At 51.0% G+C, this 21,003-nt stretch overlaps 1 long non-coding RNA gene across 1 annotated transcript; it reads right to left on the bottom strand.

The window, feature by feature from the left end:
• Positions 1-3,576: 3,576 nt before the first annotated feature.
• On the bottom strand, positions 3,577-20,375 carry LOC105486596 (uncharacterized). The gene is made up of 3 exons (XR_011607479.1): positions 20,314-20,375; positions 11,970-12,076; positions 3,577-4,126 (listed from the first exon to the last, which is right to left on the bottom strand). It is a non-coding gene; the product is annotated as an uncharacterized lncRNA (long non-coding RNA).
• Between the last annotated feature and the right edge of the window lie 628 nt (positions 20,376-21,003).

Genomic DNA, 21,003 nt, shown 5'->3' with positions numbered 1-21,003 from the left:
TCTAAAAGTATTTTTTTCAAACACTGTATTTTCAACTATAGTCAGTGTATTCGGTTCAGAAGGTGTTCATTAGTTCGACTGGTCCATGTTCCATAAAAACCTTGTTACAGAGACACACAGCATACTTTCACTCTCTTACCACCCTGCGTCCCCTGGCTGAATGCCCCTTGAAGAGCTAAAGCTAGAAGGCACAGTGAGTTCACCCCCAGTCCTGATGTCAGTGCTTTGGAGATGGGCACTCATTGGGTGTGGTTGGCTGGGCTGAGGAAGGCAGGTTCTCTGACCCACTTAGGGTCAATGTATGCCCTTGTGAATACAGGGATGGGCTTAGTTTTGTTCCACCAAATAGGCTACACAGAAGAAAAAGCTGTACCAGTCCTCCCTCCATCCGGCCAGCAGCATTGTACCTTCAGGGACCACACGGCTCAGGACTCAGTGGGACATGTCTGCCCCTTTACCTCCCCAACATTGCAAGCCGGCAGGGAGCAGGGGAGGCAAGGCCCAGGCTCAGGACAGATGAGCAGCAGTCCCTGCCCCAGGGGAGGGTAAGGTGCTCTCAGGACTCTGCCGGGTTCAATGACAGCCACTGGGCCACCAGGCCCCTTCTCACTTACATACCTCTGGCCAACTGAGCCACTAACAATGGAAATGTCCTCAATTGTGCCCGAGGCTGTCTCATTATTTTTGAAGATAGTGGAAATCCCTCCCAAGGCTAACAATTGTTGACACTGTTCCTGGGCGGTTTTTGTGTTGCTTTTTGGCTGTTTTCTGTACTTTGATGTGTATTTTAAGAACAAGTTGGAAGAGAGACTACTCAGGGCTACAATAGCCTCAGGTCACCGCTAGTCTCCTTCTCCTTGAATCCCCATAACGTGGAGCCCAGAAGCTGGCACTAACAGGTTCTCAGTAAAAAATAGACAAATGAGTCGTGAGTTTTGGCTGAGATATTTGGGATCGGAAACTGATCTAGACCCAGGCTGGGATGGATCTAGGGCAGGGGTTGGGCTGTAACAGGTCAAGGGAGGAGGGGCCGTCAGAAGCCTCTGAAGGCACAGACACCACGTGAACCGAGGCAAGAGGCAAGTCCAGCGTGCAAACCAGGCTGCCCAGGAAGAACAGGACTGGACGGCAGGACCTCAGCTGTGGGGGGCAGGAACCCTGCCACTGTGAAGCTGATACGGAGCCAACGCACATCAGGGGATTCAGGGATAGTGCAGGTAAAGTGGAGCTGAGTGTCTCCAGCTGCTGCCTGGGCCTCCGGGCACAGGACAGACCCAGACGCTGCGGCCACGCCTCCAGGGCCCCTGGGCAACATCTCCACCTGTGAACCTCGGCCTTCACATGCTGTCCTCTGTGTGCAGGGATCCCAGACCGCCACTGACAATAAGCCTTGCTTCTGCAAGGCCTATTGCTGCCACGGCTGGTCCTAGTTCTAGGCATGAAATTTTGCCCTAAACACCTCTCTCTTCCACCTCTGGACATTCACAGTGGGATGGGGGAACTGCCTGTGCCCCGTGTGTTCTTGGGCCCAGGCCTGTTGGTCAGCCGCCCCGGCCTTGCCTGCTGAGGGAGCACCAGCACCAGGAGTCCGGGCGCGCGTGGGAGTCACCGTGACCAGGCGGACCAGCATGGCCAAGGACCCTACCGTCCTCCTCTCATAGGGCATAATGACGCGGGGCCAGAGCTGGGCTAGAATAAGTGCCCAGATCACTAGGGGAAACAAGCAAGGAAAGACAAGGAAGGGCAAGAAAGCGAGCCTACCTGTCTCGTAAGTGCCTCCCTGCAAGCCCACACCAGCCTCCTGGCCTCACCCTGCCCACCACCCTCCTTCTTCCCTAGAAAGTGAGTCCTTGGCAGAAAAAACTGCCACCATTCTATACCTGGAAGGTGCTAGCAAATATGCCATGGGCCATGGGCAGCCAGCTCTCAGGACCCTGGTCTTGGGCCACGCCGGGTGCAACTGTCAACTTGTCCATCAGAGCTGGGGTCTCCCAAACCTGCCCGCCTGCCTCCTGCCAGTCAGGATCGAGGGCGTGCGCATGGGCTTCAAGGAAAGAATCATTCTCTCCTGGGGCATTTCCCACTGTAGCTAGTTGTTCTCCAGCACATTCCATATAGGCATTAAAGGGAGATTGAATAGCTGGTCTACAGCAGCAGAGACCCTGAGAGTTCTGAAAGCCCCCGACTCCACGCCCGGCCTCTGCACTGGGGAGGCTGAAGCCTCTACAGAAGACGGGGATATGGGCAGGTGGCAGCACGGGTGGCAGCGTGGGGGGCAGCTCGGGGAACGCACCTGTACCCAGTCTCCTGTGTAGTGCCTCCTGCCCCTCTGAACTGCCCCCGCAGGCCAGCCTCAGGCGTCTCCATGAGTTCAACACTAACACCACCTGCCATGCACCCAGTTGAAGAAGCCCCGGACAGAGGGCACCGGTAGGGACAGAAAGAAAACACCTCTCGTCTTGTTTTTTTAAAACTGTGGGCCGGGCACGATGGCTCACGCCTGTAGTCATGGCACTTTGGGAGGCCGAGGCAGGCAGATTACCTGAGGTCAGGAGTTCAAGACCAGCCTGGCCAACATGGTGAAACCCTGTCTCTACTAAAAAATACAAAAATTTGCCAGGCTTGGTGGCAGGCACCTGTAATCCCAGCTACTTGAGAGGCTGAGGCAAGAGAATCGCTTGAACCCAGGAGGCGGAGGTTACAGTGAGCTGAGATCGTGCCACTGCACTCCAGCCTGGCGACAGAGTGAGACTCCATCTCGAGAAAAACAAAAAACTGCGGAATTGTCCCACCTATCAAAACAATTTTTGTTGTGGAGTTTATTGGGAGGGGTGGGGGGTTAGGGGAGAAGCAAGAATTATAAATAGAACAGAGAAAAAAGTTTATTAGTATATTAGTAGAGATAAAAAGCATTAGATAATGTCCCTCATGTTAACATCTCTAACAATATTTAAGTTAACATTAGGTGAGTGGCTGAGCTGAACGTACACTGGGGTGTAATCCCAGGAACACAGGCTGGGATGGATCTAGGGCAGGTGTTGGACTGTAACAGGTCACAAAGGAGGAGGGGTTGTCAAAAGCCTCTGAAGGCACAGACACCACCTGAACCGAGGCAAGAAGCAAGTCCAGCGTGCAAACCAGACTGCCCAGGAAGAACAGGGCAGGACAGCAGGGCCTGAGCTGTGGAGGGCAGGAGCCCAGCTCCTGTGGCGTTGATGCGGAGCCACTGTGCATCAGGGGATTCAGGGATAGTGCAGGTAAAGGTGGGGCTGAGTGTGGGGGGTGTGCTCCCAACCCCTGCCCTTCTTGCTGCCCTCCAGCCTCTGTGCCCCTCAAGGTACTCTACACCATGGTTCTTTCTTTATTCCAGTAACACAAAAGTCAGCCTGCATCCCTGCCTGCTCCAGGTATTTTAATGACAACCTCCAAACATCGGCTTCTTCTCCTCCGGCCCCCCTGCATCTGGCCCTGCCCATTTTCTCCTCCTCTCCTATGGGCCCCTTCGGTCCCAGCCCCTGGCTGGGACCCACTGGGGCACACATTCCGCCCTGTGCGTCTGTTCACCACTGTGGGCCGCCCTTCTCTTTCCGTGGGCTTCTGTCAAAATCCCACCCAGCCTTGAAGGGCTGCTTCAATTCCATTGTCTCCAGGGAGCCTGAGTCTCAGCCAGGACTGTCCTCCAAAGATCCACACTCCCCTAGTAGGTATTCATGCATTCACTGAGCCTCCCTTTGAGACCCGAGCCCCTTGTGGGGGTCTCCTCCTCTCTGTGCCCCTCAGCACCTCACACCGTTCCCAATACTAGGACACTCAGCAGTTTGGAGGGTGACTGAAAGTGTGGGTGATATGTGACTCTGCGACTGTGTGGTCTGTCCCCCTACTAATTTGTCACAGTTCAAGGAACATGCCTGAGTGTTTTCATGATAACAAGAGAAAAGACAGGAAGGAGGAGAATGGAAATAGAGGCTTTGGAGAAGTTGAGAGTATTGAAGTTGTACTCACTGTGGCTTCCTGGAGTCCTGGAAATCTCGAGGGGACAGTTTAGTGAAAGACTTGATGATGAGCTCCTTCTCTTAAGAGTAGTACAGTGGACCAAAATCGTGTGACACAAACACCTCCCACGTGGCTGTGAGGTTTATAGATGTAGTTAGGCAGAACAATGTGTTACTCAAAATTCCTCTCTACTTATTCAGAGACAACTTCTTCTGAGGCCCATGAAGGGTAAAAGCTGAGTGTCTTGGGGGCCCTGAGGCAGGGAGGAAAGTTCCTGCCGGGACACAAAGGTGGCTTAGCTGAGCTGGGTGTAAGGAGAAGGGGCAGGAGATAGGGAGCAGGCATCCCACCCTCCATAGAAGGACACAGAAATCAGGGACCTGCTGTATGTGGACTTCGGGAAACTAGTGTTGAGGGGGCTTCAGCAGGCAGAGATGCAGACAGCAGCAGGGACTCACCGACCTGGTGGGGGCCTCATCGAAGCCAGAAGAGCTCAGGTTTGGGCTAATTACATGAACGTTCTCCACTGGTAGTGAGAGTGTCTGCATTCATTCATGTACACACAAATACACACACACTCACACACAGGCTTAACTAGCATGCAAACCAAGCGGGTGCTCCAAGTGTTTATCTGGATCAAGTTGACTTAAGTTTAAATGGCAAGCAGTAGTTTGGAGCAGAGTGCTGGCCGCAGTGGCCCACAGAGGGCCTGAGTCTCGGTGGATCCTGATCCTCCCCGAGGTGCCCCCTCTCCCTCCCCTATGTACATCTATACATAGAGAGGGCTCCACGCCTGTTCGATTGGACCCCATGAGTCCATCTGGAGGATGATTAAAAGGGATGGAAGGATGATATACTAAGCAATGTAGAAAATGGAGTCTTGTTTACTTTATAGATGAAGAAGACAGTTTGCCAATAAAACATAGCACTCCATTTCCCTCTAGAGTTCTGTTATTAATATTAATCTGTGATGAACTCTTGGCACTTCTCTCACAAGGCCTTCCAAAGGCTTTAAAAACAATAAAGCATGCTCAAGAAGAGCAGAGTGGATTCCAGCAAGACAGCTGGACCAAATTGCCTTCTGCCGGGTAGGGGGAGTGGGAAGGAAGGCAGCTGGCAGCTTCATAAATTAAGCACATTAAGGACAAAATTAGTAAAGGAATGTCATCCCTCCATCTCTTCAGAGACACCCACAAACACAGTCTAAACACGAACATGAGTTCAGCTCACAACTTTACACACAGGCTCCAGAGAGACACACACAAACGCAGAGCCACAAACACACATGCAGAGACTTGGGTACAATCTTGACATGGCACACATGCAAAATACACGTTTGCACACAGAGACACAACATAGGCACAGACACTAGGAAGAAAATACGCAGTGCACTTCCATTGCTTAAGTGTCAATGTCCGGTGCTGGGCCCCTGCAGGTTTCTGAAAGTGGCCTGGGGGAAGAGGGGGTCAGAGTCCCACAGAGACCCTCCTGGGCAGAGCTCATCTTTTACCTAATCCTCTGGCATGAAATGGTGAAACGCTGATGCCCCCCGCCCTCTTGAGCATGGCAGATGATGAGGCCTTGTGGCCCCCTCTCCCTCCACACTCGGTTCTGAAGAATGCTTGGCGTCAAGCGACGCAGACACCATCCCAGAGTCCCCCTGGGTCTTTTCCCTGGAAAGCATCCGGAGGAAGTCTGTGGTGGCCCAACCCTGCCCGGGCTGAGAATGAAATGATAGTTGGCAATCTCCACTATCCCCTCATTTTAAAGTCAATAATTTTGCAAAACTTTTCATTTAAATCATTGAACACCCTGATTTTGAGAAATGAAATACATTTTGTAGGATGTAGGCATTATCACGTGCAATTGCTGTCCTTCTCTGCCCACATCCCTACTCTCTTCTCAGCAAGAAGAGGAGCCTGGGGCTTGTGTGGCCATTTCAGGCAAGGCTACGTTAGGACAAAGAAGAGCCAAGACATGGGCGGGAGGAGGGCAAGAAGGGGCTGTGACTTTGCTGCAGTCCTTGGGCACAGTTAGTGTGAGTCAAGCGTTGATTAATACAGATAAGGTCAAGTCTAGAAGGCCAACTCTATTAAACTCAAATCTTATTATCACATCTCACATGGACATTAAAATCTCTCAGATAATGGCAGCTATGTGCACTGGGGGTGACATCAGGGTTTTTCAGGCACTGGAGAAATTATTTTGACAGGGAAACTTATGTGCTGAAGGCAGAACAGCAAATGAGCAAGCTGGGCCATCTCCTGGGAACCCTCAGACAGGATACAATGCAGCTGTCATGCTAAGTGACATTCGGTCCCTTCAGAGGTCGGCCTGGTCACGCCCGCGAGCCCCGGCCCTGGCAGCAGGGTCACCCTTGGGCCACAGATCCTGCAGAGATGGCCAGGGCTGCACATCTGTGGGGAGACTGGCAGGCGAGGCAGAGCCCACCCGGCCTATCGCTGTATTGGTTTACGCAAAAACATCTCTCAGTGTTGTGGATACCTAATACATTCTGAGAGACACTTTCTTTAACTAAGTAACAATGGAAGAATAAAATTGCGGACTATGTGCACCCCATAATGCAGAATGAGCACAAAGGTTTCTGTACATCTTTATTGTTAGATGCTTAAATGTCAAATAAATCACAACAAAATACTCTCTCTGCTTAATGCCATATTATGAATTCAATAGTTTCTTTTTTTCTCAAATCAGCTATCAGTAAACTTTCAAGAAGCCTCCTCCATATTATACACGGAAAGCATAAGGGTAAATGGTATTTGTTTCGTCTAGGAAATATTTGCTGATTGTAGAAAATTGTGTGAGATCCTTCCCGCTTATGGAGAATATCTTCATAAGGCAGAATAGATTTCCTCAAAACTTCAAGATTGAGCCTGGAGAATCAATGCATGCACACATGTACACACATGAGCACACACACACACATGTGCAGTGGTGGGCAGTGGATGGCCCCCAAGGTCCCCATCCCTGCTATAGAATCCCCTCCCCGGGGCTGTGAGGGATGGGCTATTCTCCCCCAGTAACTGCTCCCTCTACAGAAACAGCGATTCTGCAGAGGTAATTGAGGTCTCTCGTCAGTTGACTTTCAGTTAACCAAAAAGGAGATTCTCGCAGTTGTGAGCCTGACATGATCCGGTGAGCCCCTACAAGGGCCCTTCTGGAGGGAGAGACTGGAAGTGGGAAAGGGCCATGCCAGCAGCCCCGGGGCAAGGAGCTAGGGGTGACTGCTAGGAGCTAACAACCGCCCCCAGGTGACAGCCAGCATGAGAATGGGCGTCCCCATCCTACAATTTGAGGAACTGAATCCTGCCAACAGCCACGTGAGTCTAAAGAAACAGCCCAGGACACGCCTTGATTTCAGCTTCTTGAGACCCTAGGTGGAGAGGCCAGCCACGTTGGGCCTGAACTTCTGTCCTAAAGAAACTGCAAGACAATAAGTAGCTGTTGGTTCCCCATTGTGTGGTCATTTGTTATGCAGTAATTTGTTATGAAGCAATAAAAATCCGCACGCTCACACCAGCACCCTTCCCATAGCCGCCCGCTTCTGTGTCCTTTCTGCAAACAATTCCAATAACCAAGACCATGGCATTCAGTAACTCCTGCATTTTATGCCTACGTCTACTTCCCAAATGTCCTGCAAATGCACTCACACACACACATTCACTCACACACACACATTCACTCACACAATGACTCACATACAAATACACACACATTCACACACACATGCACTCACATGCAAATACATTCACACACACATGCACTCACAGATACGTACACACACGCGCTCACATGCAAATACACACACATTCACACACATGTACTCACAAATAAACTCACAAAACGCACTCACATACAAATGCACTCACACACATGCTCTCACATACAAACACGCACATTCACTCACACTCACACATGCACTCACATACAAATACACACACATTCACTCACGTTCTCACAAATACACATTCATTCACACACATGCATTCACAAATACACACACATTCACACACATGCACTCACATACAAATACACTCACAAACATGCACACACATACAAATACACACACACATGCTCTCACATACAAACACACACATTCACTCACACTCACACATGCACTCACATACAAATACATTCACTCACATACAAATACAGTCACTCACGTTCTCACAAATACACATTCACTCACACACATGCATTCACAAATACACATGCACTCACATACAAATACACACACATTTACACACACACGCACTCACAAATACACACATTCACTCTCACACGTACTGACACATGCACTCATACAAATACACATTCACTCCCACACTCACACACTCACACATTCACTCACACAGTCACACATACACACACTTGCATACACGCAGTCATACATTCACTCAAAAACAAACACACATTCACTCACACTCATACACACATTCACTCACACTCATACACATACACAGTCACACACATGCACTCACACACATGCACTCACACACAGGGACTCACCTACACTCAAATACACATGGACTCACACACGTGCAGTCACATACACATTCACACACACATTCACACACAGGCGCACACACAGGCACTCACCTTCACACTCACACAGGCACACTCACACTCATACACACTCGCTCACACAGGCACACTCACACACAAACACACACTTTTTTTTTTTTTTAATTATACTTTAAGTTCTAGGATTAACAAACACACACTCAAAGAGCTCCATCTGGCTGCCGGGGGGGCGGGGGGGGCGGGTGTCTGAAACGGACACCATGTTGCGGGACCGCCGGGGCCCTCAGGCTGGGAGGAGCCAGTGCAGGAGTCACTCCTGCTGTTAAACAGAGCGCCGGCCTGAGGAGGCCGGGGCCGTCTTGCAAAGGAAGCGAGTTCTGGGAGGATGGAAGATGGGAGGGTTCCGTGTGGTGGATGGAGCACAGAACCTTCTCGAAGGCAGGAGTGGGAACGGGAGCCTGGCGGGTGCCCAGAAGGTGGCAGGCGGGCTCTGCTGGAGTCTGAGCTCTTTCACAGGAAAGGTCGGGGCCTGGAGCTGGCGAGGGGCGCCCGCAGTGTGGATGCGGCGGAGAGCTCTGCGTGCCATGTTGAAAGGGGACTGGGCCGAGGGCACACCAGCAAGCTCCATCACCCAGGTCAGGGCTTGACAGGGATGGCGGCGGGGGGCTGCCAAGCAGAGCTGCTGCCCAAGGGCCTCCTGCCGGGCAGAGCAAGAGCAAGGGCAGCACAGCCCTGCCGAGGGACAGAAGCGACTGCCAGAGTAGAAGCAGGGAAAAAAAGGGTCCCATGTCCCACGAGAAGTCAGTTGAGAGAGAAAAAGAGCAGGCCCTTATCCCACCAGGGTAAGTGCCTCCGGCAGAAAACAAAACAAATGTGAGGATGCATTCGCCCCTGTTGCCTTCATGTTCTCAGCTAAAGACCCGTGGCGCCCAGAGTGAGGCTGAGGACGCCATGGAGGCAGAACGCCATGCAACTGTGGGGCCTGCATGGGACTCCAGGAAACCAAAACCCACTGGGGCTCAGCTCCTCTGGGAAGCAGCCAAGCAGGTGCCCTGCCCTGACAGGACCCTGCCTACAACTCCCCACACAGCCTTTGCCCACCTCCCCCTCGCCCACCGAGACCTGCACCCCTGGGAGCCTGTCACACATGTTCACTGCCCTGCCAAGCCCCCAGGACGCCCTTGTGTTTGGCTGTAACCAAGTCCTCATGTTGTGATCCAATCATTTCCCTCAGGGAGTAAGAGAGTTCAAGAAGACCATGGACAGGGTGTTTATTATACAACTTCTTTGCAGTAATTCTCCTGCCAGTACTTTCTCACTGTTTAAAATCAATAAGGAAGAGGCACTGTATTAGTCCGTTTTCACGCTGCTGATAAAGACATACCTGAGACTAGGCAGTTTACAAAAGAAAGAGTTTTAATTTACAATTCCACATGGCAAGGGAAGCCTCACAATCATGGTAGAAGGCGAGGTGGAGCAAGTCATGTCTTCCATGGATGGCAGCAGGCAAAGAGGGAGAAATTGGGCCAGGAAATTCCCCCTTACAATACTGTAAGATCTCATGAGACTTACTCATTATCACGAGAACAGCACGGGAAAGACCTGCCCTCGTAATTCAATTACCTCCCACCAGGTCCCTCCTACAACACGTTGGAATTCAAGATGAGATGTGGGTGGGGAGATAGCCAAACTATATCAGGTACCAAGGGTAAAACCCAGGGAGCAGCTGAAGGGCCACCAGGGATGAGAATGAGAGGAGAGGTGAAGGGCAAGTCCAGGGCCCCAGGTGTGTGGGTCCCAGATAGAAGTAACCCCGAATGCAGGGAACAGACCCTCCCCTCCTCCCAGCCCCTCTGTTTGCCACCAAAGGGCTGACTCTCTGGGAACCAAGCTTACAGTGACCCCTTGGGTGGGCAGAAAGCTTCCTGCAAGTTGAAAGCATGAAAGAGAGAAGAGGTCTCAGGAGCACAAGCCAAGTGGGGCTGGCACAGGGGAGCAGGCAGAGGGGAAGCACACAGTGGGGGATACAGTGAGGGGGGCCTGGGCTCATAGCAGGCGATTCATGTGGCCAGGGTCCCACCTCCCAGTCAGAGTGCAGGGCAACCAACTGGTCTCTGGGTCAGGATGCTGCCTCACCACTCACCATTGTACACCCCTGCCAGACAGAGGCCTGTAGCTACCTGGATTCTCCCCCAGCAGAAAGAATATGGACTTCAGTGAGTGAAAGTCATTTCCTCGGTCTGTTCAGGCAGACATATCACTGGTGGTCCAAGATGCTGGTCAAAACAGAGCTTCCTCCTCAGCCTTGACCAATGACAGAGGTTTTGATAACATTACCTTGTATGGCACCATCACAGGCCAAAATTTATAGAGATGTTTTGTTGAATCTAATTTCTATTTTACTACATATTTTTTGAAATAAATGCATATTTTCCTAGACACTGAGTCAATTCCATAAACACCTGTGGGTGCCAGCAGGCGTGCTAGGAGCAAAGGCCACTGGAGACATGAAGGCTCCTGCTGCTGGGAGACTCATTGGCCATAACCCAAGTGCTACGTGTTGGGTGAGGGGAGTCCAGGAAGGCTTCACCCCGGAAGGGATGTTGAGCAGGGATGGGGGAAGAGAAGACTAGGTGGGATTTGCTGAGCAGACAAGAGAAAGGCAGTGCAGAAAGAGGAAATAACTCCTGCAAAGGCCAAGATCTTGAAGAATTAAACAAAGGAAGTACCAATAAAAATAAAGGGGGGAATATGAGACCCATTAAAGGAGAGTGAATTCCAAAGGCCTTCCATAACGGGGGTTAAGGAGCTGAGGCATTCAGCATGACCCCCTGTGAGGGAGTGGAAGGTGGTGTCACCAGTGGAGACTTGGGAGAGGCCAGAGGAGCAGGCTGCAGGAAGGAAATGAGTTCAGTCTTGACTGTGTCTGCTGGACATTCCAAAGCTGCTGTCTGCTAGGCAGTCAGGAGTTAGGTAGGTTCATCCGGAGACCAAGGAGCAGGGTCGGTGGTAAAAGTAATAATAATAATAATTATTATTATTATTAATTTTTAAAAACCCTGGAGTGTGAGTTACTCAGAAAGAGCATCTGGGAAATTAGCAGAGAGCAGAGTCATATGGAGCACACATTTCCTACAGAGTTTGTAGGGTAAAAATACATAGGAGGTGGGTGCAGAGAGAGAAGATGTGGTTGCAGAGACTGATGAGGAACAGACATTGCAAGAAAGAGCAAGGGACATGCGGACTCATAAGCATTATCACTGTGGGCTGCGGAGCAAAGCACTTTCTGGGTGCCACATGCTTCATCGGCAAGGCCTCTTCAGTCTTCCCAAAGTCTCTGTATAGTTACTTGCTCTCTTCCCCATTTTATAGAAGAGGAAAAGAAGTCTCAGAGCTAGCAAGTGATGAGTCCAAAATCACACAGCTCTTACCTGGTGGAGCTGCCGTTGGAACTTACTGCAAAAAAACATGCTCTTTCCACTCTGCTGGGCAGCACCAGGTTTGTCACAGAAGAATGGGAAGGTCACACCTTCAGATTCTGGAAAGAGAACAGGTGAGAGGCATGACTGTCACCTGCCTGCAGGAGAGCAGTTTTGGTGGAGTTTGGGAAGTCGGAGCTAGATTGCAGAGACTAATGGAGGGGCTGGACGGGGAGCAACACAGGCCAGTTTCTCTTGCCAGAAAGAAGCCCGACCATGGCATGAGACAGGTCTCACTCTGGCTTCGCAGTGAGGGCATTTTTATTTTCTCTTTTTTGTTGTTGGTGTTTTAAGCTTGTGCATGCTCATAATCTGTGGGGGAAAGAGTCAAAGAAGGAAACATTGAGGACTCGGGAAAGCAAGAAGTAAATACAGGAAAGAACAAAGTACCCAAGAGGAAAAAGGTGAAGGTGTCAAGATGAAGAAGGAGAAATTATCCCTGGATGAGAGGACAGTGCCTTTGATTCAGAGACCTGAACACAGCAGGGAAGGGCATTTGTGGGCCTGGGGCCAGGAAGCTGAAGGAATCCTCTTCTAACCTAGGGAAATACGTGCATGCCAGCAGGGGCTGAGACGGGGCAGTGGGGAGAGGGACTGGAGGAGCATGGTAACAGTGGAACGGCCATTCCCTGAGGAAGGACAGCATGCCCAGCAGAGCCCATGTGCAGCACAGCAGGAGACCTCACGCCGGTCCTTGACCAATTGCATAACTCTCCTATCTTCTTGGCCAGCCATCAGTTGCAGGTAAGCAGGAGGTGAGAGCAGACGACTCTACAGGTTCACAGTTGGGCACTGGCAGAAAGTCAAGGGGAGAGGGACTGGCAGGGGCTGGAGTGACCTTCAGAAGACATTTACGAGAAGAAAGACATGTTGCAATGTGTGTTGTAATGGGAATTGGCAAGACCTTTATACCACCAAGCATCTAAGGATGCAGTTTTGAATCATGTCGAGATAGCTCTACTTGGAGCTTTGTTTAAAGGTTTCCTAATCTTCTCTCCCACCCACCTCTCTTTCAACACATGGTAGATAAATGCTAAATAGACAAATGTCCCAGTTAGCCTCAGTAACAGAGGAAATCCAAGCTGTAGGGTCATCTAAGACCCATGGAGGAAAAATGTGAAATGTCAACACGCACAGGTGGTGCTCAGTCCCCGGCCACACTGTGTGTGGCCTGGGTCCCTGATGCTATTCCTCTCCAGGAATGGCAAGCACGTCCTTTGGGGCTCTGCATCATCGAAGCTGTCTTCTTTCACATTCTTCTCCTTGCAGCAGTCTTTGGTGCCTTATCTGTAAAATAGGGCCCAGGACTTGAGGGGCTGGAGCCCTTTAAAATTCTAACAGTTCATGAGCCCTCCTCCTCTTTCAGCAGCTGCTCTGTAACCATTACTTCTGCATCCCCCTAAGACACTATAGAAAGGGTGCACCCAGCCCCAGAATGCTGGGTGACTCAGCCCTTCCTAGCTTCCAGATGGATGGCAAGCCCGGGGCTGCCAGCAGGGGCGTGGGCCAGGGACAGGAAACAAGAATGAAAAAGAACAGTGCCTTTTGGCCATCTTCCCAGAGTCTCGCACCTCATCACCACAGTCTTATTAACCATTTGGTCCAAAATATTACCTTTAAAAATGTGTTGAAAGTAAGCCACTTTTAAAAAATCATGCAACTGTCACTATGGAAAACAGTATAGCGGTTCCTCAAAATATTAAACACAGAATTACCATCTGATCCAGCAACTCAACTCCATTTCTAGGCATATATACAAAAGAACTGAAGGCAGGATCTCAAACAGATATTTGTACGCCCATGTTCATGGTAGCATTCTTCACAACAGCCAAGAGGTACAACCAAACCCAGTGTCCATCAATGGATGAACAGATAAGCAAATTGTGATATAGACATGCAATGGAATATTAGTCAGCCTTAAAAAGGAGGATTACTCTGACACTTGCTACTACATGGATGAACCTTGAGGTCATTATGCTACCTGAAATAAGCCAATCACAAAAGGACAGATGCTGTTTCATTCTACTTATATGAGATACCTAGAGTAGTCCAATTCCTAGAGACAAAATAGAATGGCGGTGGCCAGGGCCTGGGGGAAGGGGTAAATGTGGAATTGTTGTTCAATGGGTACAAAGTTTCAGATTTGCAAGACGAAAAGACTTCTGTAGATGGATGGTGGTGACCTCTGCACACCAATATTAGATGAACTTAATGTCACTGAATTGTACACTTAAAAATGGTTAAAATGGTACATTTCATGTTATGTGTATTTTACCACAATAAAAAAAAATCTTTTAATCACGCAAATGCTTCTTTCTTCTTCCCTACTCCAGAATCAGCAGCCACACTTCCGTCCCAAGGAGTGAAGCTGAGTAGAGAGCGCACCCTCTGCCTGGGACCTGATGAAAGATCCGAGCAGACAGGGGCCCCCTGGGGAACTGTGGACACCGAGCTGCCTCCTGTTCCGGCAGCAGCCTGGACCCCCGACTCCGGCTGCAGGGTCCTCACAGGTGTCCTGTGACAGCCGCCACTCACTGCGCAGCCCCAGCCGACTGCTCCCACTCCACGCTCCCCTCCTGGACCCCGCGCAGCTCTGTTGCGCAGAGGCCAGGCTACCTTCCCAGTCTCCATCAAAGGCAGAAATCACCGAAATTCCGCCGCTACTCCTGACAGAAGCGAACGTGAGGGGCCTGTGGGCCTCCGACCCTGGAAGGAGCGCACAGTGCCAGTGTTGGATAGGGATGCAGCGTCGGGCAGGAGGACGCAGCACGGAGGTCGCCGCCGGCAGCGGGGCGCAGCAGGCCGGCTCAACTGGGACCCCTGGCGCTCTCCCCTGCCGGTTCCACGGCCGCCCCGCAGCGCCCTCTTCCGGCCCAGCCCAGAGCGCCGCTCCCCAGCACACAGCGTGCGCCGGGTGTGCGCGCCCCCGGGGCCAGAAGCTCTCCCTGCTGGGCCTGGCACGCGCAAATGCGAAGCCCAACTCTCCTGAGGCGCGAGGCTTCTGGCGAGTATTATTTTTTTATCCCTCTTCAAAAGGCCAGGATCTGTTAGATCTGGGCACCGCGTTTCTAGTGTCCCTCTGAATCGACCAGTGAATGAACCCATTTCCAGGAGACTTTCGCAGAAAAATGCGCAAGAGTGAACCTGGCGGGGGACGAGAAGGGCGTTCGCAACGAGGGCCCCATGGGGGAGAGCTTGCGGTTTGAGGGGCGAGGCCCACGGCGAAGGCCTGGTTTCTCTCTTCCCTAGAAAGTCCTTGTGCAAACGAGTCACTGACCACGGCGGAAGGGCTTGCCCGGCCGGGCTCTCTGCAGCCTGCACCGCGCACAAGGCGGAAGGCGAGAGGGCTCCAGACTCCGCCCTTCCCTCTTCCTCCCGCTCACAGCTCCGGGGCCACCCGGGGCCAGGGCCTGGCCTAGTGGACCTCGCCGGCTCACAGTGGTCACCAAGACGCTCGCGGCGCCCGGGTTTTGCTCACCCCCAGCTTCCGTCCGCTTTCTGACCCTGTCTCGCACGCCCTTACCCCCTAACCACCCCCGCACGCTGATGCCCTCCATACCCTGACTCCCACAGTCCTGGCCTCACTGGGACCTTCAGGCCGCTAATCTCACCTCCGTCCCGGGCTCCTCCTGTCCTGCCCCAGCTGGAACTCCATGGCCCTTTCCTTAAAGCGCTGCCTTGAAGGCGCCCTTGAGGCCCTGGCCCCTGGCTCAGCCCCTCGCCCTCGCGTCCCTCCTGCTCTCTGCCTGCGCGCCGCCTTGCCTGGGCCGCTGCAGGTGTTGGGAGAGGGTGGCTTTGGGCATTATGACCCCGGCATCCTCAGGGGGACCCACGACTGCTGGGAGCGAATCCCCCTGCAGCTCCGCACCTCCCACCCGCTCCACTCCTCAGCCTCCCAGCACCTGTAAGGATGACGGCCTTGCTTCTATTGCCTTGAGAAGGCAGGAGGTCAGGGGATCGGCACAGGCCTCCTCCGACATCCCGCCCCGTGTGCCATCTGCTGCCCCCGCGCCCCCTGGTCTTGCCCTAAGACCTTCCCAAGAGCTCTCCGGGCCAGGACCCCCCCCCCCGCCCCCAGGCCGTCTACTCAGCCACCAGCCACGCCCTCACTTCCAACTTCCCCCTCCTCTAGGTTATTCCAGTGAAGGCCAAATCCAGTAGGATTTCTCCACCTTACCTTACAAAGGCCCCCTCAGGGCCCCACACTTCTTTCCCCAGCAACCTCTCCCAGCTCCTGTTTCCGCACAACTCCTATTTCTCCTTCGCACCCTGACACATTCACCTTTACCCAGCACTCCATCAAAACCACTCCGACATGGTCAGTCTTCCGCCTCGCCCTGCTCCACTCCGAGGTACTGGCCACTGCTAATCATTCCCACCTTGCAATGCTTTCCCAAAGGAGGGTCTCAGCCTGCCCCTCGCTCCCCAGCCCCTCAAGCCTCCCTCGCAGCCCCTGTAGCCCAGGCGAGCCCAGCTTCAGGTACAGCCCCTGGCCCTCTGGAGGCACGCTTCTGCCCCGATGACTTCACCCACTCTCCCTGTTTAAAGGCCACCTTTCCACCCGTGAGTCACCAAGGAACAGCCCCGTCCCAGCCAGCTTCTCACACCTGCTCCACACTCGCCTTTCCTGTAGTCCACCAGACAGCTCCTCCCAAATGCCGAATCTTAAAGTGAAAACACAAAGGCCAAACTCCTGATTCCCTCCCCCCATAAAAAAACAGTCCGCAGGCCGGGTGCGGAGGGTTCACGCCTGTAATCCCAGCACATTGGAGGCCGAGGCGGGCGATCACAAGGTAAAGAGATAGAGACCATCCTGGCCAACATGGTGAAACCCCATCTCTACCAAAAATACAAACATTAGCTAGGCTTAGTGGCGCGTGCCTGTAACCCCATCTACTCAGGAGGATGAGGCAGGAGAATCGCTTGGACCCAGGAGGTGGAGGTTACAGTGAGCCGAGATTGTGCCACTGCACTCCAGCCTGGGCGACAGAGCAAGACTCCATCTCAAAAACAATACAAAATGAACAAAAGCAGTCCGCTGGGAACTTCTTTGCCTTTCTTTTTGTTGCTTAGATCCAAATCGCATTTGTCTTCAACTACCCTGCTTCTCCTCCATCCAAACCCACTGTCAGCAAATCCTGCTGGACTTGCCTTCAAGGAAGACCCAGAGAGCAGCCACTTCTCGTCACCTCCCTCACGCTCAGTCCAGGACACGCCACCACCGTCACTCCCGGAATCATGTCGGGCGTCCTCCCTCTTCTCCCTACCTCCGCCCTTACCGACCCCTCCAGGAATCTAGTCACAACACAGCAGCCGCAATGGCCTTGTTAAAGCGTTAAGTGAAAGTCATGTCAATTCTTTGTTGAAAATCCCTCAATGCCTTTCCATCCCAGAGTCCTAAGATATCCCAAATGGGCCCCCTCTGCTGGGCACTTCCCCTCCTCCACCCACAGTGGCCCCCCAGACTCCCCAACTCAAGCCCTCCCCGCAATGCCACCACCATCTCAGGGTCTCCACAGCACCATCCCCCTGCTTGGAATGCAGCCCCCAGGTACCGCCCCCCACCCCCACCCCCGCCCCGCGCTTGCTTCCTGATGCCTTTAGCTCTCTGCTCAGAGCTCCCTGCACAGCAGACTCCTCCTGGCCACCTTAAGACTGCAGCTCTCTCCTTCCTCGCCATCCCTTCTTTTCCTCTTCCTCACTCTGGGTTTCCAGAGCCCTGGCTGCTTTCTCTCATTCGATGTGTCCTGACTTGCTTATTGTCTTTCATCCCTCACTGAAGATGTGCTTCAAGCAAGCAGGAATTTTTTATTTTTTTTTTAAGAGACAGGGCCTCACTCTGTTGCCCAGACTGAAGTGCAGTGGCTTTTCACAGGTGCGATCATAGCCTGCAGCAGCTTCAACCTCCAGGGTTTAAGCAATTCTCCTGCCTCAGCTTCACCAGTAGCTGGGATGACAGGCATGTGCCACCACCATGCCCGGCTAATTTTCTTCGCTGCTAGGTGCCCCTTGCTAAGATCATTGAGGAGGATCTAGTGGATCTTTGCCCACTAAATGCATGAGGGAATCCTATATCTGCCTTCTCTCCCCTCTTTTCCTGCCATTTCCATCACATTCTACTCTTGCCATGCTCCGTGAGGATTTCTCCAGGTAGACTCTTTCCTGCCTCGGATTTTAGAGTCCATTTTGGGACTCACCACCTCTAGTGGGTTTTGCTTTAGCTTGGGCCACTGTGGACCACTTCTAAGAACATTCCCTTGTTCTTCCACTGCTGCTTTTTCATAATTGCCTACACTTGGGTTTAATCAAAGCTCTGGCCCCTTGACACCCTCTGAGATGCAGGCTGAAATTGTGTAAACGTGTTTCTGCCTTCTACAGTAACTATTTGGGTTGGGGCATTTTGTGGTTCTAAGCACTGCTGGCTGTCTGACCCACCCGGACATCTTCTGTGGCCCATCCACATTTGCGAACTTGATTGACTGCCATGGAGCTGGTGGGATTCCATCAACGGGATGTTGAGGCTCCCCCAGAGGCATCCACATGTAATTATTTGAGTTGAAGGAAAGGCCTCCCCACTGAGAGATGAGTGAACCTTATACCTTACACCTTTCCTTCAGGGTGTTCAGGTAAGAGGCTGACCAGCAGAATGAGGCCCTCTCAGAAGGGAAGTAGGTGATCGACCACATGGGGTCCTCGGGGAGCACCCCCCTCCGCTCATAGGTGGCCAAGCTGAGCCCCGGGAAAAGCTGTGGCCTGCTGTTCTGACTGTGCTCTAAAATACTTCCGGAAAGCTTTTCCTTTATTCTCCTATAACTGCTTCCTGACCCACCCATTCCTCTAGCCTCTGGACTTTAGATTTATTCAGTGAGGTCTGTAATAACAACAACAAGAGCTAAAATCATCCTGACATTTGCTGTATGCCAATATTGTTGTCAGGACTTTATAGAAATTAACTCATTTAGTTAGCTCATATCAGCCCAATCAAGTATTTACTATTGTTTTCCCAGTTTGAAGAGGAGGGAACTGAACCACAGAGAAGTGAAGACCTGCCCATAGTCAAGCAGCTGCTAAGGGGCATCCCTGAGACCACAGCTCACTCACCAGCAGGGAGCGAGAAAAACAGAGAGGGCGAGCACACCTGAGACCTGCTGTGCTGGGCCTTTGAGAGTGTCTGTGAGTGCGTGAGCGTGTGTGCAGTCAGGAGTCACCTGGGGAGCTGGCCGGGGGCCCTCACATGAAAGCCCAACCAGCCACAGCCACAATCGCCCTGCTATTCCTGTCAAGACCTTGCATAACAATAAATTGTTCACATGCCAAGGCTAGAAAGGCAACAGTCTGCAAAGCCAAGCTCTCATTGACCTTATAACCAGAGGGTCTAGCTTATGCATATAGTAGGTTGCTTAATAAATATTTGTTGGAATAAAGACATTAGAAACATTAGAAGTCTCCTTTTGATTTTTTTATTCTGTATGTGCATGTATTTATGTATGCATGTGTACAACGTATATCTGTATGTACATATATATACATGTTTTCATGTATGTGTATAATATACACATGCATGCATATACTGTATGTACAATATATTATAAACATGTGTGTGTTAATATGTCAGAAGTAGCCTTTTACAATCAAACTCTACTGAGGGACACATGATTTGCCTAGTAAAGGATTCCCAAACCAGTAGGAAGCCAGTTTTGTTTCCAGTCTTGAAAAAGAAATATAACTAGCATCAATCGGAATTGAGAAGAATAGTCCTCAACAATATCTCATATTATTAGAGAGTAATCCTGAAAAGATCAGGCTACTACATATACCACACCTGTAGTTAAAATTCAGTTCTGTAAAACCTTGTCTTCTAAGTATACCATTTATGGAGTCAGAACATAAAAGATCTTAAAAATAAATCCTTCAGAAGGTTAAAAAAATCACCAACTTAAAAATAAACACTGAGACATTGATTTTGGAAAGACTCTAACAAGGATGTTGCAGAAAGTCCACAAAACACAGCACCCAACCAAATTCAGGTTCAAGGCTGCACACCAATCAACAAGAACTGCTTGCACATGAAACACCCATCCCACTTTTACAAATCTGCACAGAGAAGCCTTAGAAAGTCACAGAGGGCACTCCATATTCCAGTCTGTAAAGGCTATGATTAGCTGATTAGCATCACTTTAATATTCAATACAGATTTCTCATAAAGCCCAATATGTATTAGTCTGTTCTCACGCTGCTAATAAAGACATACCCAAGGCTGCACAGTTTACAAAAGAAAGAAGTTTATTGGACTTACAATTCCACATGGCCTGGATGGAGGCCTCACAATCATGGCAGAAGGTGAAAGGCATGTCTCACATGGCGGCAGACAAGAAAAGAGAGCTTGGGCAGGCAAACTCCCGTTATTAAAGTCATCAGATCTCAAGAGACTCATTCACTATCACAAGAACAATGCAGAGAAGACCCGCCCCCAAAATTCAATCACCTCCGGGTGGGTTCCTCCCACAACACATGGGAATTGTGGGAGGAACAATTCAAGATAAGATTCGGGTGGGGACACAGCCAAATCATATCACGATATGTTATTAAAACCACACAATTGAAAACCTCTACTACAAGCCAAATATGTAAAACCTTTAAAAAAAAAAAAAAACTCAAACTGAGGATTAGAGGATAAATGGTTGTGGGTTTTTTCCACAAGAAATTTCATAAGAAATCAGCTGAGTATGGTGGCTCACACCTGTAATCCCAACACTTTGAAGGCCAAGGCAGGAGAATCACTTGAACCCAGGAATATGAGATCGGCCTGGACAACATAGTGAGCCTAGTCTTCACAACAAACAATTTTTAATAAAATAATTTTTTAAAGAAGTCGTCCAGAATACAGGGCCAACTGGACTTGAGGGATTGCAGAAAGTGTCCTCAAACTTGGACGTCAAGAAAGATGAATTTGAAAAAACAGTCCTGCGTCCCATCATCGTTGGAG

The sequence above is a fragment of the Macaca nemestrina genome, chromosome 9 (assembly GCF_043159975.1).
Source record: "Macaca nemestrina isolate mMacNem1 chromosome 9, mMacNem.hap1, whole genome shotgun sequence".
Lineage (NCBI taxonomy): Eukaryota > Metazoa > Chordata > Mammalia > Primates > Cercopithecidae > Macaca > Macaca nemestrina.
This window is presented reverse-complemented; position numbering and strand designations above follow the sequence as displayed.